Raw genomic sequence first — 12685 nt, 5'->3', positions numbered from 1 at the left:
TTGGAAATACTTCCAACACATATCGTCACCTCGCCTTCAGCTAGTCTCCGTTTATTTCGTAGCCTTTTATTTTGAGTTACTAACACTTAGCAGCCGGACCGGTATCTATTACCCTCGTGCTACTAGGAGTACTAGTAAAGTACACATTAATATAATGTATATCCAATATACTTCAGTCGACGTTGCCAGCCTTCTCATCTACCAAGTATCTAGGGTAGTTCTGCTTCAGTGACCGTTCCCCTCATTACAGAAGCACTTAGTCTCGGGTTTGGGTTCAAACTTTGGGTTTCTTCACTAGAGCAGCAACTGATTTTCCATTTCATGAAGTATCCCTTCTTGCCCTTGCCCTTCTTGAAACTAGTGGTTTCACTAACCATCAACAATTGATGCTCCTTCTTGATTTCTACTTTTGCGGTGTCAAACATCGTGAATAGCTCAAGGATCATCATATCTATCCCTGATATGTTATAGTTCATCATGAAGCTCTAGTAGCTTGGTGGCAATGACTTTGGAGAACCATCACTATCTCTGGAGGAAGATTAACTCCCACTCGATTCAAGTGATTGTAGCACTCAGACAATCTAAGCACATGCTCAACGATTGAGCTTTTCTCTCTTAGTTTGCAGGCTTACGAAACTCGTTAGTGGTCTCATACCTCTTGACATGGGCGTGAGCCTGAAATCCCAATTTCAGCCCTTTGAACATCTCATATGTTCCGCGACGTTTCAAAATCGTCTTCGGCGCCTCAATTCTAAACCATTTATCATTACTGAACTATCACACAGTCATCAAAATGTGTATGTCAGATGTTTGCAACATCCACAGACGATGTTCGAGGTTCAGCACACTGAGTGGTGCATTAAGGACATAAGCCTTCTGCATAGCAATGAGGACAATCCTCAGTTTACGGACCTAGTCCGCATAATTGCTACTATCAACTTTCAACTAAATTTTCTCTAGGAACATATCTAAAATAGTAGAACTAAAGCGCAAGTTACGACATAATTTGCAAAGACCTTTTGACTATGTTCATGATAATTAAGTTCATCTAACTTAATGAACTCCCACTCAGATGGACATCCCTCTAGTCATCTAAGTGATACATGATCCGAGTCAACTAGACCGTGTCCGATCATCACGTGAGACGGACTAGTCATCATCGGTGAACATCTTCATGTTGATCGTATCTGCTATACGACTCATGTTCGACCTTTTGGTCTCTTGTGTTCCGAGGCCATATCTATACATGCTAGGCTCGTCAAGTCAACCTAAGTGTTTTGCTTGTGTAAATCTGGCTTACACCCGTTGTATTCAAACATTAGAATCTATCACACCCGATCATCACGTGGTGCTTCGAAACAATGAACCTTCGCAACGGTGCACAGTTAGGGGGAACACTTTCTTGAAATTTTAGCGAGGGATCATCTTATTTATGCTACCGTCGTTCAAAGCAAATAAGATGTAAAAACATGATAAACATCACATGCAATCAAATAGTGACATGATATGGCCAATATCATTTTGCTCCTTTTGATCTCCATCTTCGGGGCGCCATGATCATCATCGTCAACGGCATGACACCATGATCTCCATCATCGTGTCTTCATGAAGTTGTCTCGCCAACTATTACTTCTACTACTATGGCTAACAGTTTAGCAATAAAGTAAAGTAATTACATGGTGTTATTCAATGACACACAGGTCATACAATAAATTAGGACAACTCCCATGGCTCGTGCCGGTTGTCATACTCATCGACATGCAAGTCGTGATTCCTATTACAAGAACATGATCAATCTCATACATCACATATATATCATTCATCACATCCTTTTGGCCATATCACATCACACGACATATGCTGCAAGAACAAGTTAGACGTCCTCTAATTGTCGTTGCAAGTTTTTTACATGGCTGCTATATGTTTCTAGCAAGAATGTTTCTTACCTACGCCAAAACCACAACGTGATATGCCAATTGCTATTTACCCTTCATAAGGACCCTTTTCATCGAATCCGATCCGATTAAAGTGGGAGAGACAGACACCCACTAGCCACCTTATGCAACTAGTGCATGTCAGTCGGTGGAACCTGTCTCACGTAAGCGTACGTGTGAGGTCGGTCCGGGCCGCTTCATCCCACGATGCCGATGAATCAAGATAAGACTAGTAACGGCAAGTAAATTGACAAAATCGACGCCCACAACAACTTGTGTTCTACTCGTGCACAGAAACTACGCATAGACCTTGCTCATGATGCCACTGTTGGGGATCGTTGCAGAAACTAAAAAAATTCTACGCATCACCAAGATCAATCTATGGAGAGACTAGCAATGAGAGAGAGAGGGGAGTGCATCTTCATACCCTTGAAGATCGCGATGCGGAAGCGTTACAAGAACGCGGATGAAGGAGTCGTACTCGCAGCGATTCAGATCACGGTTGATTCCGATCTAAGCACCAAACAACGGCACCTCCGCGTTCAACACACGTACAGCCCGGGGACGTTTCCTCCCTTCTTGATCCAGCAAGGGGAGAGGAGAAGTTGAGGGAGAGCTCCGGCAGCACGACGGCGTGGTGGTGGAGGTTGCAGTTCTTCGGCAGGGCTTCGCCAAGCACTACTGAGGAGGGGGTGGAGTTGGAGAGGGGGAGGGTTGCGCCAGGGGCAAGGGGTGAGGCTCCCATGTGCTTCCCCACTATATATAGGGGTGGAGGGGGCTGGTTTATTTCCCTCCAAGTCCATTGGGGCGTTGGCAAAGGTGGGAGGAAAGAAATCCCATCATTTCCTTCCCCACCGATTGTTATCGCCCCTTTTTAGGGATCTTGATCTTATCCCTTCGGGATATGATCTTATTCCTTCTAAGGGGGGATCTTGGTGCGCCTTGACCAGGGGTGTGGGGCCTTGCTCCCACTACCCACGTTCATGTGGGTCCCCCCATGCAGGTGGGCCCTGTCGGTGTCAAAACTGGCGGATCTCGGGTAGGGGGTCCCGATCTGTTCGTCAAGGCTTATGGTAACAAGAAGTAAGGAACACAGATGTTTACCCAGGTTCGGGCCCTCTCGATGGAGGTAAAACTCTACTTCCTTCTTGATTAATATTGATGATATGGGTAGTACAAGAGTATGTCTGCCACGAGATCATAGAGGCTAAACCCTAGGAGCTAGCCTATGATGGTATGAATGTAATTGTGATCGGGCTTCTAAGGACCAACCTCTTCGTTTTATATAGACACCGGAGAGGGCTAGGGTTTACATGGAGTCGGTTACAAAGAAGGAAATATAATATCCGGATCGCCAAGCTTGCCTTCCACGCCAAGGAAAGTCCCATCCGGACACGGGCCGAAGTCTTGAGTCTTGTATCTTCACGCTTCGATAGTCCGGACGTTGTACACAGTCCGGCTGTCCGGATACTCCCCTAATCCAGGACTCCCTCAGTAGCCCCTGAACTTGGATTCAATGATGATGAGTCCGGCGTGCAGTATTGTCTTCGGCATTGCAAGGCGGGTTCCTCCCCCGAATACTCCAAAATGGTTATCGAACACGTAGACCGTGTCCGGATCCGCAGGATGATCTCCGTATACCACCGTAGAGAGGAGGATATTTCACAAATGCAATCTGCTGACAACTTTTCCTGATGACGTGACACGTTATTATGATCGGATCCATCATTCGAACCGTTTCCACACAACCAGCTACAACACATATCACGAGGCAGTTTCTGTGACATGTCTTGTCAAAGCAGAGATTGTGTCCCCTTATTACGGGATTCTCATCAATACGGGCATGGGTAATCTAACCGTGCCATTAACCGTGGCGCTTGGGAAACAAGCGATTCCCAACAGGCAAGTGGGGAGGTGCACCGCTTCCGGCGCCTCTATAATGGGATAAGATTCCCCCATTTTCACCCACGCCTTCTTCCTCCTTTGCCCACTCTTGCCCCCTCGAGCTCCAGCGCCCAAGCCCAAGTCTTCCCCGCACATCTAAACATGTCCGGAGCAGGAGGCAAGTGGGTGGCTTCCACCATCAAGGAGAAGCACATCACCAATCTTCGGGCGGCCGGATACTTAGCCGCGGACATAGCGCACCGTCTACCAGACGCCGGGCAGGTCATTCCGACCCTAGGACCCCACGAGAGGGTCGTCTTCGTCGCGCACTTCGTCCGTGGACTGGGATTACCACTCCATTCCTTCGTCCGCGGGCTTATGTCCTACTACGAGCTAGATTTCCACGATCTAGCCCCGAATTTCATCCTCAACATCTCGGCGTTCATCGTCATGTGCGAGGCCTTCCTCCGCATCCGGCCTCACTTCGGCCTATGGCTGCAAACTTTCTGCGTGAAGCTGAAGGTGGTAAGAGGCCAACGGGCGAAGTGCGGAGGGGCCATGGTGGGACAAATGCCCAACATACATGGCTCGACGGCTCCTTTGCGAAGACCGTAAAAGGATGGCAATCAGGGTGGTTCTACATCACTGAGCCGCGCGGCACCAACTAGGCGGCGGCCCCCGAGTTCCGATCCGGAGCCCCCATGCGGCTCACCTCCTGGGAGAGGAAGGGACTGTCCTGGGGCGATTCCGCGGAGCTGGCCGGACTCCAAACATGCATCAAAAGCATGAAGGACAAGAACATCAAGCTTGTCAACGTGATCCAGGTCATGCTCGTTCGCCGAATCTTGCCCTGCCAGAGGCGGGCAGTCAATCTGTGGGAGTTCATCCCCACCGAGCACCGGACGCACCAGAGGCTCTACGACATGATGCACAAAGGCGCATGGAAGGAGCTGTTCAAGGCCTTCGAAGTGCCTCCTCCGACGTTCGAGGACCGCGGGCTCCACGCCGCGCGGGCTCCTAGGACGGTGAGTTCTTAGACCGACATCAGACCCAGTTCTTCCCGATACATTCACGGGAGTTCCTTAAGTGGTTGTGCATATTTACTTCAGGATTACGTGGAGACAGCGGAGCAGGTTTACTGCCCGGCTCTGCTGCCAGAAGACCCAGCAGATGTTCTCCTGACAGAGATGCTGGTCCCGGCGCCGTATAAGGTGCCGGAGAAGAAGGCCGAGAAGAAGGCCCCGGGGATCCGAAAGGGTCTCCAGCATAAGGTTGTACCGGAAGCCTCGTCCGAAGACGACGAGGCGGACTCCTCCCACGAAGGGGAGGAGTAAGAAGAAGAAGACACCCCATCCGGAAAGGATGAGGGATCCGGGGAGGCAGACCCGGGGGCCGGAAAAGGTCCTCAGCGCAGGGCCGTCATTCCCCTGTCGTCCAATGACGATGAGTCGGATTCCTCCCGCGGAGGCGGTGGGAATCGGGAAGAGATCCTACCTTCCCCCACCGGGGGGGAGAAGAAGAGAAAAGCCGCCCCAGGAGGGGAGGCTGGGGCATCCAAGAAGGGGAAGGGCCCCTTCTGGAGTACTCCGCCACGGCCGCTCTCAGCGAGGAGGGGTGGCTGCCCAGGGGGAAGCCCCTAGCGCGATCGTAAGTGTTCGCACTCTATCATGACTTCACTTCACAGTTTTTGTGTTTATAATGCCGAACATATGTGCAGTCCGGCCAGGGATCACCCCGAGGTATCCACCTCCGGGTCCCTGAGCAATTCGGAGATGAATTCGCTTCCGATGGCCACTACTCCTCAACCCGCGGACGACACGGAGGTGTTCTCCCAAAGGCTCCCAGAGCGGGGGGAGGTGACTCTGGAGACGCCCCGAGGCAGGGTCCCAAACGTCGGACACGCGGGGTTCAAGATCCCTGCGGATCATGTCGACGAGAGCCACGGCCAGCCGGGCTCTGAGCCGAACACAATTCCGGAACCTTCGATGGTTCCGGACTCCGGCAGGCGAGCCCTCGCTAAGGAGGGCGAGCCGTCTGTGTCGCGGACTTCCGTTGTGCATGAAGCGCCGGACGGTCTGCTGGAAGCGCTTTGCAACGTTGCCCTCGACGATGGGCACCGTACTCTTAGTAGTACAGTGATTCGGAATGTTTCGTCCGCCAAGAGCGGACTAACCAAAGCTTGCACCAGCCTTCTAACAGGCTTCGAGGTAAGTAATAAATATGTGCAAAATTACCACCCGATAGTTAGTAGCCCCTGATACTCTGTTTGGTGTTCGGAAGGAAAAGCCGAGCAGAGGGTCAATTAAAATCCGCAGGAGTCTAATCATAAGTATTATTTTGAATAAGCAGGTTGTGCTGGTTGCTGCTGCTGCCCGTACTGCCGAGGTTGCCGATCCGAAGCGGGACCTAGAGCAGGCGCACGGGGAGCTCGACCTCACGAAGAGGCAGCTCGAAGAGAACAAGGGTAAGTAATTCCCGTTCTTATGTTTTCAAGGATAGGCAGAATTGGTGGGTCTAACAACTAAGTATCGTGACCGTGTAACAGGGGCCCCCGCCGAAGTGGCGGCCCTGAAGAAGGCGCTGTCCGAGGCTGAAGACAAGGCAGCCTCGGAATGTAAGGAGCACGAAAAGCCAAGTGCTAGGGTAGGTGAGGTACAGCAGGAGCTCCAGGACCTCGGCAAGAAATGCGAGTCCGTGGAGCATGATCTGAAGGCCAAAGAGGCTGAGCTTGCGAAGGCCCTTATGAGCTTAAAAGACGCCAAGGCCGAAGCCGAGAAAGCACAACAGGAGATCCAGGAGGCCAAGAAGATAGCAGCGGGTAAGAAGTTCTTTATGCAAAGCAAACATGTGGAGGAGGCGTTTCTATTACTTACTCGAATTCGGAGCTCTCCAGGGGCATTCGCAGATCTGCCACGCAGTATAAGACGCTGTGGAGTTCTATCGTGCGTAGGAGGGGAACTCAATGGAGAAGTTGTTCTGGTCCCAGTATGCTAGGGCCGAACACCCGATGCCTCCGAGTGACCAACTGAAGCAGTTGGTCGAACTACACAGGGCGGCCGAACTGGCTATGAAAGGGTTCATAGTCCGGATGTGGCCTGGTGAGCTCGTGCCCAGTAGATACTTTGGCCTGATCAAGCGGATGTCGGATGCCTGCCCGCGGCTTGAGGTGATCAAGCGATCCGTGTGCATCAAGGGTTCCCGTCGGGTCCTTGCCCGCGTCAAAGTGCATTGGGGCAAGATGGATGCGGAGAAGCTGGTCAAGGACGGACCGCCGGAGGGCAAGGCGCATCACCATCCCGAGCTATACTATGATGGCGTTATGAAGGGTGCTCGTCTCGTGGCTGACGAATGTACCAAGGACACCATTTTTGAATGAATTTGCTTCTGTCATGTTTGTATTTTAAGGATGAAGTTACTTGCTCTATGTAGCGCTTTTGTTATTTAAAATATTACCTTCTGTGCGGCTGTTTATAAAATCCTAAAAGTAGGCAAGTCGTCGGCTTCCGCCCCCGCGTGACTATCACAGGGGTGTTCGTGGAAAACCTAGACAGTCTTTATCCAAATGTTTGGTCCCTTAAGGAGGTGTCCAACGCAGCGAACGAGGCAATCAGACTATGCGGCTTTATAACTTTCACTTAGCCACAGAAGTCTACAATTTTAAATTTCGGCGAAGCCCCTAGAATCCGGAAGACCAAATTCGTGCGCTATATACGCCTTGGTCGGACAAAGCCGATTTATCGCCTAAAGCGGAAAATCTTTAAGGATTTTAGTACCTCTCGAATAGCGACCAACTCTCGCCACATCATGCCGGTCAGTTTTCGGCTTTCTCTACTGAGGTGCTCGTCCGGAAGAACCGGGACACAACCGCAGTAGTTCTCCCTGTGCTACCTTAGCCGATATAACAGAATGTAAGGCACCAAAACAAGGGAGCCGGGCTATCCCAACTGTAGACCCAAGACATGATTCGGAGCTGATGCATATAGTGCTATAAGTTCGGGGTGCCGCACTATTGAAAGTGTTCAGACTTTTAGTTGCCATATTACGGGGCGTCATAAGAAGCCCCTGGCAAACTGGCCGTACCAAGGTGTACGGATGTAATACCAAATAAACATTTATAAGAGAAAAATACTCAAATAAGGATAATAAGCTGACGCTATATATAATCTCCATTTGACGAAAAATACGTTTAAGCGTATGTTTACAATGGATGCATTAGGAAGAGATAAAAATAGGACTATTTGACATGTCTTATCCAGGGGCAAGCCGTGTGCAGATAGATGAAGGAGGTATAATGATCGTAAATAGATTCCACCTGGGTATTTCCTTCTGCGCACAACGTTTGTTGCCTCCTTGGGTGTCTCTTCCATATGAGTCCAGCGATTCGGCTCTTCTGAGGATGCTGCACTAACGCGGTGTCCTGAAAGGTAAAAGGGAAAGAGTATGAAGGTATTTAGCGGTTATCCACATTATCGACTGAGTCGTTGATGCGCCTCCACCTATGCCCAAGGTATCTTGAGTGCGTAATTGTGTACGCGTGGCACGAATGCTGCTTTGGAGGTGCTTGAGCGGAGGCCGGACTGCTAATCACGATCTTGATATTCGTGTTGATCCTGTTGCAGGGTGCTCCGGACTCGTTTGACAGTGCTCGAAGTTGTCGCCGGATTGGTTTGTAGGAGGAGGCCGCATTGTACTTCTGCCACGAGGGCTGCCGTATGATCTTCTGTTCAAAGGGAGCGGTCCATATTTCTGTTGATAGTGATGACCCCGCGCGGTCCCGGCATCTTGAGCTTGAGATATGCGTAGTGTGGCACCGCATTGAATCTTGCGAATGCGGTCCGCCCGAGCAGTGCGTGGTAGCCACTGCAGAAAGGGACGATGTCGAAGATCAGCTCTTCGCTCCTGAAGTTGTCTGGGGATCCGAAGACCACTTCCAATGTTATAGAACCCATGCAGCGGGCCTCTACTCTAGGAATAACACCTTTAAAGGTGGTTTTGGTGGGCTTGATCCTTGAAGGATCAATGCCCATCTTGCGCACTGTGTCCTGATAAAGCAGGTTCAGGCTGCTACCGCGTTCCATACGGACACGCGTGAGGTGGAATCCGTCGATGATTAGGTCTAAGACCAATGCGGCTGAGCTGCCGTGAAGAATGCTGGTAGGGTGATCCCTACGGTCAAAGGTGATCGGACAAGCTGACCATGGGTTGAACTTGGGGGCGACTGGCTCCATCGCATAGACGTCCCGTAGTGCCCGCTTCCATTCCCGCTTGGGGATGTGGGTGGCGTAGATCATATTGACTGTTTTCACCTGGGGGGGGGGAATTTCTTCTGCCCCCCCTCCCGTATTCGGACACCGGGGCTCATCGTCATCGTTGTTGTGCAGCCCCTTGTCCTTGTTTTCGGCATTTATCTTGCTGGCCTATTTGAACACCCAGCAGTCCCTATTGGTGTGGTTGGCAGGTTTGTCCGGTGTGCCATGAATTTGCACGAGCGCTCTAGTATGCGGTCCAGACTGGACGGTCCCTGATTATTTCGTTCGAACGGCTTTTTCCGCTGTTCGGATTTAGGTCCGCTGAATCCGGTGTTGATTGCCGTGTCTTCCGTGTTGTCGCCGTTGTTCCATATCTTATGTCTGTTGTGCCGTGGCTTGCCGTTAGCATAGCGGCCGTCCGAAGTGCCGGAATGTGGCGTGGTGCCGCTACGAGCCAACCATCTATCCTCACTCGCACAAAACAGGTCATTAGGGTTGTGAGGGCTTCCATAGACTTGGGTTTTTCCTGGCCGAGGTGTCGAGCGAGCCACTTGTCACGGATATTATGCTTAAAAGCCGCCAGGGCTTCGGCGTCCGGACAGTCGACTATTTGGTTCTTTTTGGTGAGGAACCGGGTCCAGAATTTCCGGGCTGACTCTCCGGGCTGTTGAGTAATGTGGCTCAGGTCATCGGCGTCTGGTGGTCGCACATATGTGCCCTGGAAGTTGTCAAGGAATGCATCTTCCAGGTTTTCCCAACTGCCAATGGAATTTGCTGGCAGGCTGTTTAACCAGTGTCGGGCTGGTCCTTTGAGCTTAAGGGGGAGATACTTGATGGCGTGTAGATCATCTCCGCGGGCCATGTGAATGTGGAGAAGGAAATCTTCGATCCATACTGCGGGGTCTGTTGTGCCATCGTATGATTCAATGTTTACGGGTTTGAACCCTTCTGGAATTCACGATCCATTACTTGGTCCGTGAAGCAGAGGGGGTGTGCGGCGCCTCTGTGCCGGGCTATGTGGCTACGCAGGTCGGATTGGTCTGGGTTGCCATTTTCGGTCCGGCGGATTTATCTATGATGTATCCAGCGTGACGGTCATCGTCGCGCGCTGGGGCATGCCCCCTCGATCCGTAGATCGATCTTGGCTGTCCTTCTTTATTTTCCAAAATATCCTGCAGGTCGTTCCTGTTGCCCTGAGCCGTAGTGTATCGGCGTGGGGGTGCGGGCTGGTATCCGGGCTGGTATCCCGTTTTGTCCCAGCCACGGGGTGGCCGGTCAGCCGTTTGGCGTTCGAGTCCATATTCCTTGGCTGCCAGGACTTCAGTCCATCTATCTATGAGCAGGTCTTGATCAGCTTGTAGTTGTTGCTGCTTCTTCTACAGGCTCCTTGCGGTGGCTATAAGCCTACGCTTGAAGCGCTCCTGCTCCAAGGGATCCTCGGGTACGCCGAACTCGTCGTCGCCGAGGCTGATCTCGTCTTCGGAGGGGGGCATGTAGTTGTCCTCCTCCGCGTATGCGTTTGTCGCCTGTTCTTCTGGGATGACTTGCTCGTCTTCCTGTTCGGCCTGCTCAAAGGTGGGCTAATCAGGTTCATATTCTTCTTCGACGCCATCCGGATTATTTTCGCCTCCGGGGCCGGTGTTGCTATGGCGGGGCTTGGGGCGGCGCCGACGACGCCCATTCTTTGATTTTTCTTCCCGAGGGGTTGTCCTCCATTGCCTCGTCGCCATTAGTTTCCTTCGAAGTGTCCACCATATATATATCATATGAGGAGGTGGCCGTCCACTGCCCGGTGAGCGGTGGCTCCTGTGATTCTCCTACATCATCGTCCATACCGTCGATGTCTTCGGAGTCGAAGTCAAGCACGTTGGTTAGATCATCGATTGTGGCAATGAAGTGGGTGGTGGGTGGGCAATGAATTCCGTCGTTGTCTGCTTCCCACTCGAGTCGGACATAGTTCGGCCCGGAGTCTCCTGACAAGGAGAGAGACTTCAATAAGTCCAGCATGTCGCCAAAGGGCGAGTACTGAAAAACGTCTGCCGCGGTGAACTCCATCACCGGAGCCCAACAGGGATCGGCGGGCTCGGAGGCACGCAGACTGGAACCTGCATCCGGATATGAATCCGGGGGTCCGGAGTCACAGGTTCCCTCAGAGGTGAAACCTGAGTTCGGCTCCATCGTCGATGAAGGTGCGGCCTACGGGGCGGGGTCCAGCTCTCCGTCCTTAGGCGAAGCAACCTGTCCCGGATTTATATCCGAGGCTTCTGCCGGGACGATATACTGAGCGACGTCTGACAGCAGGTCTGAGCCGTGCTCATCACGACTATTTGGCGCTTCTGGCGCTGGCCTGAATCCGTCGAGGATCAAGTCTCCTTTGATATCCACCGTGTAGTTCAGGTTTCCGAACCTTATTTGATGGCCGGGGGCATAGCTATCGATCTGCTCCAAGTGGCCAAGCGAATTGGCCCGCAGTGCGAAGCCGCCGAACACGAAGATCTGTCCGGGGAGGAAAGTCTCACCCTGGACAGTGTCATTAATGACGATTGAAGGAGCCATCAAGCCTGACGACGATGTCACAGAGGAACTCTCAATGAAAGCACCAATGTCGGTGTCAAAACTGGCGGATCTCGGGTAGGGGGTCCCGATCCGTGCATCAAGGCTGATGGTAACAAGAAGTAAGGGACACAAATGTTTACCCAGGTTCGAGCCCTCTCGATGGAGGTAAAACCCTACTTCCTGCTTGATTAATATTGATGATATGGGTAGTACAAGAGTAGATCTACCACGAGATCGTAGAGGCTAAACCCTAGGAGCTAGCCTATGATGGTATGAATGTAATTGTGATCGGGCTTCTAAGGACCAACCTCTCCGGTTTATATAGACACCGGAGAAGGCTAGGGTTTACATGGAGTCGGTTACAAAGAAGGAAATATAATATCCGGATCGCCAAGCTTGCCTTCCACGCCAAGGAAAGTCCCATCCGGACACGGGCCAAAGTCTTGAGTCTTGTACCTTCACGCTTCAATAGTCCGGACGTTGTACACAGTCCGGCTGTCCGGATACCCCCTAATCTAGGACTCCCTTAGGCCCCACTCCAGAACCTTCTAGCACCTTCCCGGTACAATATCGAAAAATCCCGAACATTTTTCGGTGGCCAAAAGAGACTTCCCATATATAAATCTTTACCTCCGGACCATTCCGGAACTCCTCGTGATGTCAAGGATCTCATCCGGGACTCCGAACAACATTCGGTAACTACACACTAATTCCCATAACAATTCTAGCGTCACCGAACCTTAAGTGCGTAGACCCTACGGGTTCGGGAATCATGCAGACATGACCGAGACAGCTCTCTGGCCAATAACCAACAGCGGGATCTGGATACCCATGTTGTCTCCCACATGTTCCACGATGATCTCATCGGATGAACCACGATGTCAAGGATTCAAGCAATCCCGTATGCAATTCCCTTTGTCAATCAGTATGTTACTTGCCCGAGATTCGATCGTCGGTATACCAATACCTCGTTCAATCTCGTTACCAGCAAGTCACTTTACTCGTTCCGTAATGCATGATCCCGTGACTAACTACTTAGTCACATTGAACTCATTATGATGA

This window comes from Triticum dicoccoides, chromosome 7B (assembly GCF_002162155.2).
Source record: "Triticum dicoccoides isolate Atlit2015 ecotype Zavitan chromosome 7B, WEW_v2.0, whole genome shotgun sequence".
In the NCBI taxonomy this organism is placed as follows: Eukaryota; Viridiplantae; Streptophyta; class Magnoliopsida; order Poales; family Poaceae; genus Triticum; species Triticum dicoccoides.
Note: the sequence above shows the minus strand (reverse complement) of the source record.